At 49.8% G+C, this 8,091-nt stretch overlaps 1 protein-coding gene across 7 annotated transcripts in view; it reads right to left on the bottom strand.

Moving 5' to 3' along the window:
- The window catches only part of FXYD6 (FXYD domain containing ion transport regulator 6), a 29,344-nt gene extending 21,553 nt beyond the window's left edge, over positions 1-7,791 (bottom strand). For 2 of the 7 annotated variants that reach the window (XM_037147252.2, XM_037147251.2), the window contains exon 1: positions 7,499-7,577. The gene's annotated coding sequence lies outside the window, so the exon portion shown is untranslated. Of the gene's footprint in view, positions 1-7,111; positions 7,463-7,498 lie in introns of those variants that run through there. The other 5 variants (XM_037147255.2, XM_037147256.2, XM_037147259.2 and 2 more) reach the window with 5 other exon arrangements.
- Between the last annotated feature and the right edge of the window lie 300 nt (positions 7,792-8,091).

The following is an 8,091-nucleotide window of genomic DNA, read 5'->3' on the forward strand; positions in this document are numbered from 1 at the left end:
GATGGGATCCTGGATTAGAAAAGGGATATCAGCCCTGGCTGGTGTACCTCAGTGGATTGAGTGTGGGCCTGCAAACCTAACAACTGAGGTTCGATTCCCAGTCAGGGCACATGCCTGGGTTGCAGGCCAGTTCCCAGCAGGGGACGCACGAGAGGCAACCATACATTGGTATTTCTCTCCCTCTCTCCTTCCCTTCCCCTCTAAAGATAAATGAATAAAATCTTAAAAAAAGAAAAGGGATATTAGGTAAAAGCTAAGGAAATGAGAATAAACTTCAGATAGTTATTAATAATGTGTCGATATTGGTTCATTATTTGTGTGAAAGATAATATATAAACAAAGACACTTCCAAATGGAGTTGAAGCTGCCACCCCAGATGGACTGCCCAGCATGGATTCCTCCTCAAATTTTTGGAATGTTTCGACTGGGCAAAGTAACCCTTCTACTGGGGCAATGCAGCATTGTCCCAGTCTGCCAAACAGTCTATTTTCCTGTTTGCAAAGCTAACAGGAAAGTAGACATTCTGACTACCAGACTGAAAATTAAAGTCATTCTTTAGGATTAGCACCACCAGGTATAGCCTGACAAATAACTACCTTATCTGCACCTTTAGAAAGTTCTTCCTTCTGCCATGGCTGGTGTGGCTCAGTGGACTGAGCACCAGCCTTCGAACCAAAGGGTCACCAGTTCGATCCCCAGTCACAGCACATGCCTGGGTTGTGGGCCAGGTCCCCCGCAGGGGGTGTGTGAGAGGCAACCACACGTTGATGTTTCTCTTCCTCTCCTCCCTCCCTTCCTCTTTGTCTAAAAATAAATAAATAAAATCTTTTTTTTAAAGGAAGTCCTTCCTTCTATTCCATGTAGTTATTCCCCCTCTGTTCTTATTAAAAACAAAAACAAAAACAAAACAAAACTTGACTTCATCCCCTAATTGGAACACTGGGTTTCTACCCAAATCAGTGCTTCCCAAATAGTTATTCTTTTGGATCTCAAATAAAAGCTTGACCTTTTATTTTTTTAGGTCAACATTTGTAACAAATGTACCAGACTTATGTAAGATATTAATAATAGGGGAAACTGGGAGGGGCAGTATACTGGACCTCTTACTTTTCTGTTCAATTTTTTGTAAATCTAAAATTGTTTTCTAAAGGGCTATTAAAATTTTTAAATTCAGTTAAAAACAAAAACAATCCCCCAACCTCATCCCATCACCTTCCTGGAAAGCAGTATGGAGCCCTGTGCCCTGTTCACATCTCCTGATGCTTCTGTGGTTCAGAAGCACAGGCGAAAGCCAGCAAAGGCTTTTAAAGCTGCCTTTGAAAACAAGTGCTTTGGGTCCAAACACAGGTCACAGATGAATCTTTGCCCTCCAGAGAAAATGCAACCTGTTCCCTAGATTTCCACTTTAAATGTCCATCAAATAAACAATTGAATCTCAATTATTCTGATTAATAACCTCACCTAAAATGACTGGTGAGGCTATTTTACAAAATTCTAGAGAGGCTAATGAGCCAGCAGGACTCAAAACCTGAGAGTGAGGAAAGAGCAGAGGGCAGTGACAGTATAGTGGGCTAAGGGACTAACAGGGCTGGACCCTTGACTGAATGCCCCACACTTCCCCGACAGCTGCTAGGCAGCACGGAAGCAGGACAGGTGCCTCTGGCCCAGATCTCTGCCTGACACCTCCCACAGTGGCCGCTTCCCACTGGGTCCCGTCCCACTGCTGGGCCTGCCCTACTACCCTTCCTTCATGAGGCGGGGCATTCTGGGCCCACAGGTCCCCATGACTCACAACTGTTTCTCTGGAGCCCAGAATCTACCCAACCTGTGTGTCCAGGGGGAGTGGGAGGGACAAAACTCCTTTGTTACATAGTAGTGGACTTATTATTTTAACCAGGAGGCACCTTTACCTTTAATATGAAATGACTTCTCAGGAAGAGAAACACAGAGAAAGAAAATAACTGACCATAAAAAATAAGTCCACTTCCGCAGAACAGGAAACAACAGAACTTACAAGTCACACACACAGGCCTGGTTTCTGCCACCTCACCAGCACTGACGACATCTCAGCCATTATCCCGTGGGCTTCTCATAATAGCCCTCAGAGGCAGGAGCAAGAGCAATACTGTGTAGCCAACTCCAGCACAGGCCAGTAACACAAGTTGTCCAGAATGAGTCAGGGAGCAGGTACAGCAGCCCAGGTCCTGCCCCTGAGGGGATCTCAGTTCAGTTCTAGAGAATCTGGCTGGCAGGCAGCAATGCACAGAAGCCCCAGGCCAGGGCCCACAGGTTGGGCAGTTGTGAGCAAGTCAGGCCAGCAATGGGATCACCTCCTCCATACATTTGCTAACAAAAGACCATTCAAGAGACCAGACAAGCAGTCTCAGTGGCAGAAACAGAAACTCGGAGCCACTGCCAGGCCAGAGGCCCAGGGGCCAGGCCCACCTACCCTACCCACAGCAATACCACAGTAACCTGGCAACTTGGCCGGCCTCTTCTACAACCTCTGCCCAACAGCCTACCTCCTTGAAATCACAGCTCGGACCTCCGTGTTTGAGCCTGCAAAGTACTTTGCAATATACTCACATTGCCTTGTTTGGCAGTTGATGTGACATGGAGATAAGTCCTGACCTGCATACCTAGGGTCTGTCCTACCTCTGGGTGGTATGGGTAGGTGTATGTGTGCATGGATTTACCTGACCTTGTTTATCTCTGCTTCAGGAAACACATTGCCCCCTCCTTCCTGAGAGATGCCTTCATTTCCACTATTTCCACAGAACCAAGGCCCACACCTCTTTCCACATACTGCCACCACCAGGGTGTGTGTCTCCCCCATCGGGCTCTGAACTCCTGGGTGCACAGCCACATTCTAGGCATGTCTGAGTCTCCAGAACTTAGCATAGTAGCTGCTCAGTAAATGTTGATGACTGACTGGGCACTTTAATATCATTATCCCTTTAAGTCATAATCCAGTCTAAACTCAGAACAACCTAAGGATCTGTATAAAATTTCGAAGGAGTTTTAAAACTTTCTCAGTGCCCTCTCCACCTGCCACTTCCTCATGTCTGCTCTCTAGGTCTTGGTCCAACCCCAATCACCAAAATACTATGATAAATTAGCTACCTCCATTGACTTCACCCCTTAAGCATCCCAGACCTAAGATAGAGTCAAATTCTTAGTTTTAGACTCTACCAAAGGAACTGGGTATAGGAATGAAGGAATCTATACCTTGGGAATGTATGGTTTGTACCTGGGTATGAGTGACTGCCAGAAGACAGCCCTGAAGGACAAGTGGGCTTTCAACACCTCCTGGTGAGTGAGGACTTTTTCCCGCCTATGTCCAGCTCACATGTGCTCACTGGGCTTTCTCCATGTGTCTGACACCAAGCCAGGCACTGTCTAGGGGATAAGTTGACTTTGCCCTTGAAGAGGTTAAGTGGGGGTGGAGGGGAAAAGGCGTGGACATAAGTAGCTAAAATGAAAGTACCCTGGGCCATACAGCATTTAGTGGTACAGGGAACAGGAAAGCATGCCTGTTCACAGGAATTAGGAAAAGCTATTAGAAAGGATGAGCAGTTGAGAGGCGCCTTGAAGGATAATATAATAACAACAAAATGTCATTCTGATAATAATGTCACTGCTATCATTACTATCATAGCAGCTAATAGCTACTGAATATTTGCTGTGTGCTAGACACCACATAAAGCACTTTACATAGCTTACCCTTCTCAGCCCTCTTGCTCATTTGACAGATAAGAAAATTGAGGTTTAGAAGTATTAAGAAAACTAGCAAGCATAAGAACCCAGATTAGAGCCCGAGTGCATGTGTCTCTGAAGGCTATCAACCCCAAAGTCAGCAGGCCTGAGTGACAGAGCTTATTCCAGATAGGACCTAAGCACAGGCAGAAGAAAGGAAATACAGACATGGGATGACCATCGGAGAAGGTGCCTAGAGAGTAGCTGCACCCAGGTTCCAGAGAGCCTTGAGTGCCAGTGCCAGGCACCTGTCCTTACTAAGAGGCAATGGAGAGCCACAGAAGGCCTGATGTAACTATCTGATTAGCAAATCAGTGGGAAATGGACTGGAATGGAGCAAATGGAAATGAAGAGTCCATCACAATGGTCTGGGTGACAACGCAGCTGGGTGAGGTGAGAGGGTGTGTGAGAACCTGTGAGCACATGCCCATCTATGTGCTATGTCTGCTAGATTATGTACATGTTTGAAAGGGAAAGTGTGTGAACTGTGAGTGTGCATGTGAGTGTGAAGGGCCTTTCTGTTGAAGAAAAAGGTTGCAGAGCCTTCCTGGTGGGAGGCGGGGTCAGGTAAGCAGCGGGAAAGAAGAGACATGACCAACCAATTGGTCTATGTAAGGAAGAGGGCTCTGGTGAATGAGAAGCCATCATTTCACAGCTCTGTGAGCCCCCGGAAGCACACAGAGCCTGGCACATCAGAGGAACTCAATTAACATTTGTTAAAATAATGTAAGAATGGATCTAAGATCTTGGCCTCAGGTCTCTTCTGAGGCCTGACTTTAGCCTTCAGCAGTGTGTGTGTGTGTGTGTTGGGGGTGGCGGTAGGGGTGTCACTGTCATTCCAACTAGACCCTCCCTCATCCCCAGTCCCCTCCACCCCAGATATTCTGAGCCGAAGCAGTCACACTCCCAGAGCTCCGGCCTTGAGTATCTTTCCAGCAGACTCCAAGCTGACTTCATACTTTCTCAGGTCAGGTTCTCCCCTCCTGCCTCCTATTTTAAAGCAAAGATGCTGCCAAATTGGCCCCAAGCTTTCGCCTGAGCTGAAAATATACTGCTTCTCATCAGCTACAAAGAGAACTGACCAACTCTCCCTGTCCCACTCTCTAGCTGGCCAAAGGCTCTCCCTCCAGAGGATTTCACAGACCCACCAAAGGATGGCCCTGAATCTCATCCTCTCCAGAGGGCACTTCTTTCAAGACTCTGCCCAGTCCCAGGTTTCATCCTGGCGGAAAAGACCAGGTAGACCAATGTCTGGGAGGGGCTGGCTCCCACGTCCCAAGAGAAGAAAACTTGGTCTCAGTTTCTTAGGTGCCTCCTGTCCTACCAAATGTAAGGGAAGGCTTTCTCTGGATTAAACAGAGAACAGCTCCTTTCTTGCTCAGCTCAGCTGCAACCCTGTTTTATGAAATAATTACTACGTTTCAGCACCTAGAAAGAAAGGGGATCTCTTTCAGATCATATAATCTATAAAAGTTTAGAGGAAGAAATGCCTTTGAAATCATGGGATCTAACCCCCCCCCCCCAAGCAAGGCAATGTTGACAGACACAGAAATGGACAGATGTGGCAATAGAGGTTTAAAATCTTGGAGACTTTCAGTTTGCTTCAGCTCATTCTAAGCCATTTCTGGCTTTCACCAAAACCCGGTTTGCATCCAAGAGTATCTGTGGAATAAATGCACTTACCCTTGGGGCAGAGCCTGGACGAGAACCTGAGTCTATGGCTCCAGGCACGTAGCCTGTACGCTACAGGCTCTCTGCCTCCTGAGGCTGGGGCTGTCATGACTGATTTATTTCCTCCAGAGCACTCGAGCAGAAGCTGGTGAGTGATTTGTTAGACAGTGAGTCCTGGGGGCTGCCTGGCACAGGCTGCCTGCCATCCAGATGGCAGCCACCTAAATACAACAGGGCTATGGGGCAGGGAAGCGTGTGCTCTGATTTATGGGAGATGTAAGTGGCTCTGAGCAGAGATTCCTAGGATGAGTCCAGGAGCCTCAGGCTTTACTCAGGGGCAGGGCACGGATAAAGCAAACAGTGGAGAGATTTAAATTCTGGTCTGAGACCCACCTCTTGAGTCTAGCACCGAGAAGAGGGGCTCCCCTTGGGGATCTGGAAGTGCGTTTCTCTCTATCTTCCTGTCAGGGTTCCTGGGGAAATGTTTCCTTCTGGGCCTTCTCAGCCTTCCCCTAGATGCTTTGGTGAGCTGATGAGGCAGGAAATGTCTGGTCTTCCAGCTAAGATCTATACAGAAGTACTGCGTGTGTGTTGGGGAGGCGATGGTATGGGTTACAGTTTGTGTGTGTGTGAGCGTGCTGTGATGAGCGTGAGTGCACAATGTGATGGCAGGGTATGTGGGTAGCATTGTGAGCGGTGTGTTGTAGTGAGTTATATGTATGGTGTATTTGGTGTTAATGCAATGTGATATATGTGTGTGAGTAGTGGTGTGTGTGTAGTATGGTATATGTACATGTATGTGTTTGGGTGTGTTTGTGATATGCCGTGTGGGGGGGATGAGTGGAGTGGGTAAGAGGCCATGTAAGTTTGGATGGGAGCTAGCTATGCAGGGGCCCCTCCCAGAGAAGCTGGATACCAGTATCTAGGCAGCCATGTTGGGGGGAAGAGAGGAGATTTGGAGGTGAGGAATGGGCAGAAAAAGGAGGGAGGCCAAGAATTAAAAGGGAGTTTCCATGGCAACTATCAGGCATGTCACAGGCAAAAGGCTAAGTTGCAGAAACATACACACACCCACATACACAATTTGAGAGCACCAGGCCCCCAGAGGAGGGGTCCTTTCACCAGAACCGACTGCCCACTAATCCATCTCCAAACCTGGAAATCCAGCCCAGCCTCAGAGCACCATGCCAGGGAGACAAAGGAAATGAAGACAGAGGCTACATGGGTGGGGAGAAACCTTAGCTGCCTCAGCCCCTCACATCTGGAGGTTGGCAGCAGGGGTCTTAGACAGGACCATTTCTCCAGCACAGCTGCTCCCTGCCCCACCCTTGGGTGCTTTTTCTACCAGCCACCACTTGTAAGAGCCAGAAGCAAGCGTCAGAGGCTGCGGGCTGCTCTTCCAACTCTCCAGGAAGCTCAACGAGACACAATGTGTGGGAAGCTCTACTAGGGTCATCCCTGCTGGGAAAGGGGCTGGGCAGGAGGAAAGGAGGGAATGGGGCAGGGAGGGGGTCAGGGCCCCCTAGAATTTATCGGTTCTGGATAAACAAGGAGAAAAAAATTGATGCAGGCGTTCTCATAAATCTCCATGCCCTGGAACCCCAACCTTTCTTTACCTCCCCCACAGGCCTGCCACTCCCCAAACCAGCAAGTACCATTTTGTATTGCTTGTGTCCACACTCACATCAGCCACCTTCCACGCTCTGCTCCGGTGTCCACAGCTTCCAAGTAGCAAAGGGAAGACTCCCCCTGGGCGTAGGGTGGTGCAGCCCTTTCCCCTTCTTCTAAAAACCAGAGCCTCAAGCTCCAGGCAGCAGCAAGCGCTCTTCCAGCCACCAGCTTCACCCCACCTCCGGTGCCTACCTCCCTCCGAGGCCCGTCTCCCCTTCCGACGCCTACCTCCTTTTTTACATCCCAACCCGATTTCCGCTGCCCAAGTGGCAGGTGTCCGTGAAGATGGCTCACACCCACGAAACAAACCTGGCAGCTCCCCAGAGTCTGCGATCCATCCCCACCCGAGCTTCTCCTCCTGGAAGAAAAACCCAACTTTATCACCCCCGCAGCCGCTTACCTGCACAGCGCGGTCCACTCCGAGACAATCCCGGGAGGACGCGCAGTGTACGGAAGAGCTGGGAGTGGCGGGCCTGGGGAAGACGGTGGGAGAGGCTTTCTCTGTTTTCCCGCCTCCCCTCCGCCGGGGTGGGCGGGGGAGACGCGCGTCTCCCAGGGGGTGGGAGCAGTGGGCGGGGCCCCGCGGGCCTGTCTGGAGACCCCGCAGCCTTATCGCCCTCCGCCGGCTTCCGGTTTGCGTTCCCTGGGATCCAGGTCGCCCCGGCCCCGGCCCCGGCTCCCGCTCCGGGCTCGCCCCCTCGCCCTCGGGCAGTAAGGGAGGCTTTCCCGGGGCTGCCACTTCCGAGAAGCAACAGGAGCCTGCAGTCGAGGGGCGGGCCAGAGCCAGCTTGGGTTTGTCAGGAAGCCGCCTTTTGATTTTACTCTAGTGAAGGTGGGAAGAGAGCGGGACAAACACAATGACAGAGCTAGTGTCACTCTGAAATAGAAAGCTGAGGGGACCGGAACAAAAAAAGATAAAATAAGCCAGCACCAGACACAGCAACCCACGTTAATTGGAGCCTTGGCAGTTAAGGGGAATGTGCACGAAATGTG

Source organism: Artibeus jamaicensis, unplaced genomic scaffold (genome assembly GCF_021234435.1).
Source record: "Artibeus jamaicensis isolate MK-2021 breed Jamaican fruit bat unplaced genomic scaffold, CSHL_Jam_final contig_196, whole genome shotgun sequence".
Taxonomy (NCBI): Eukaryota; Metazoa; Chordata; class Mammalia; order Chiroptera; family Phyllostomidae; genus Artibeus; species Artibeus jamaicensis.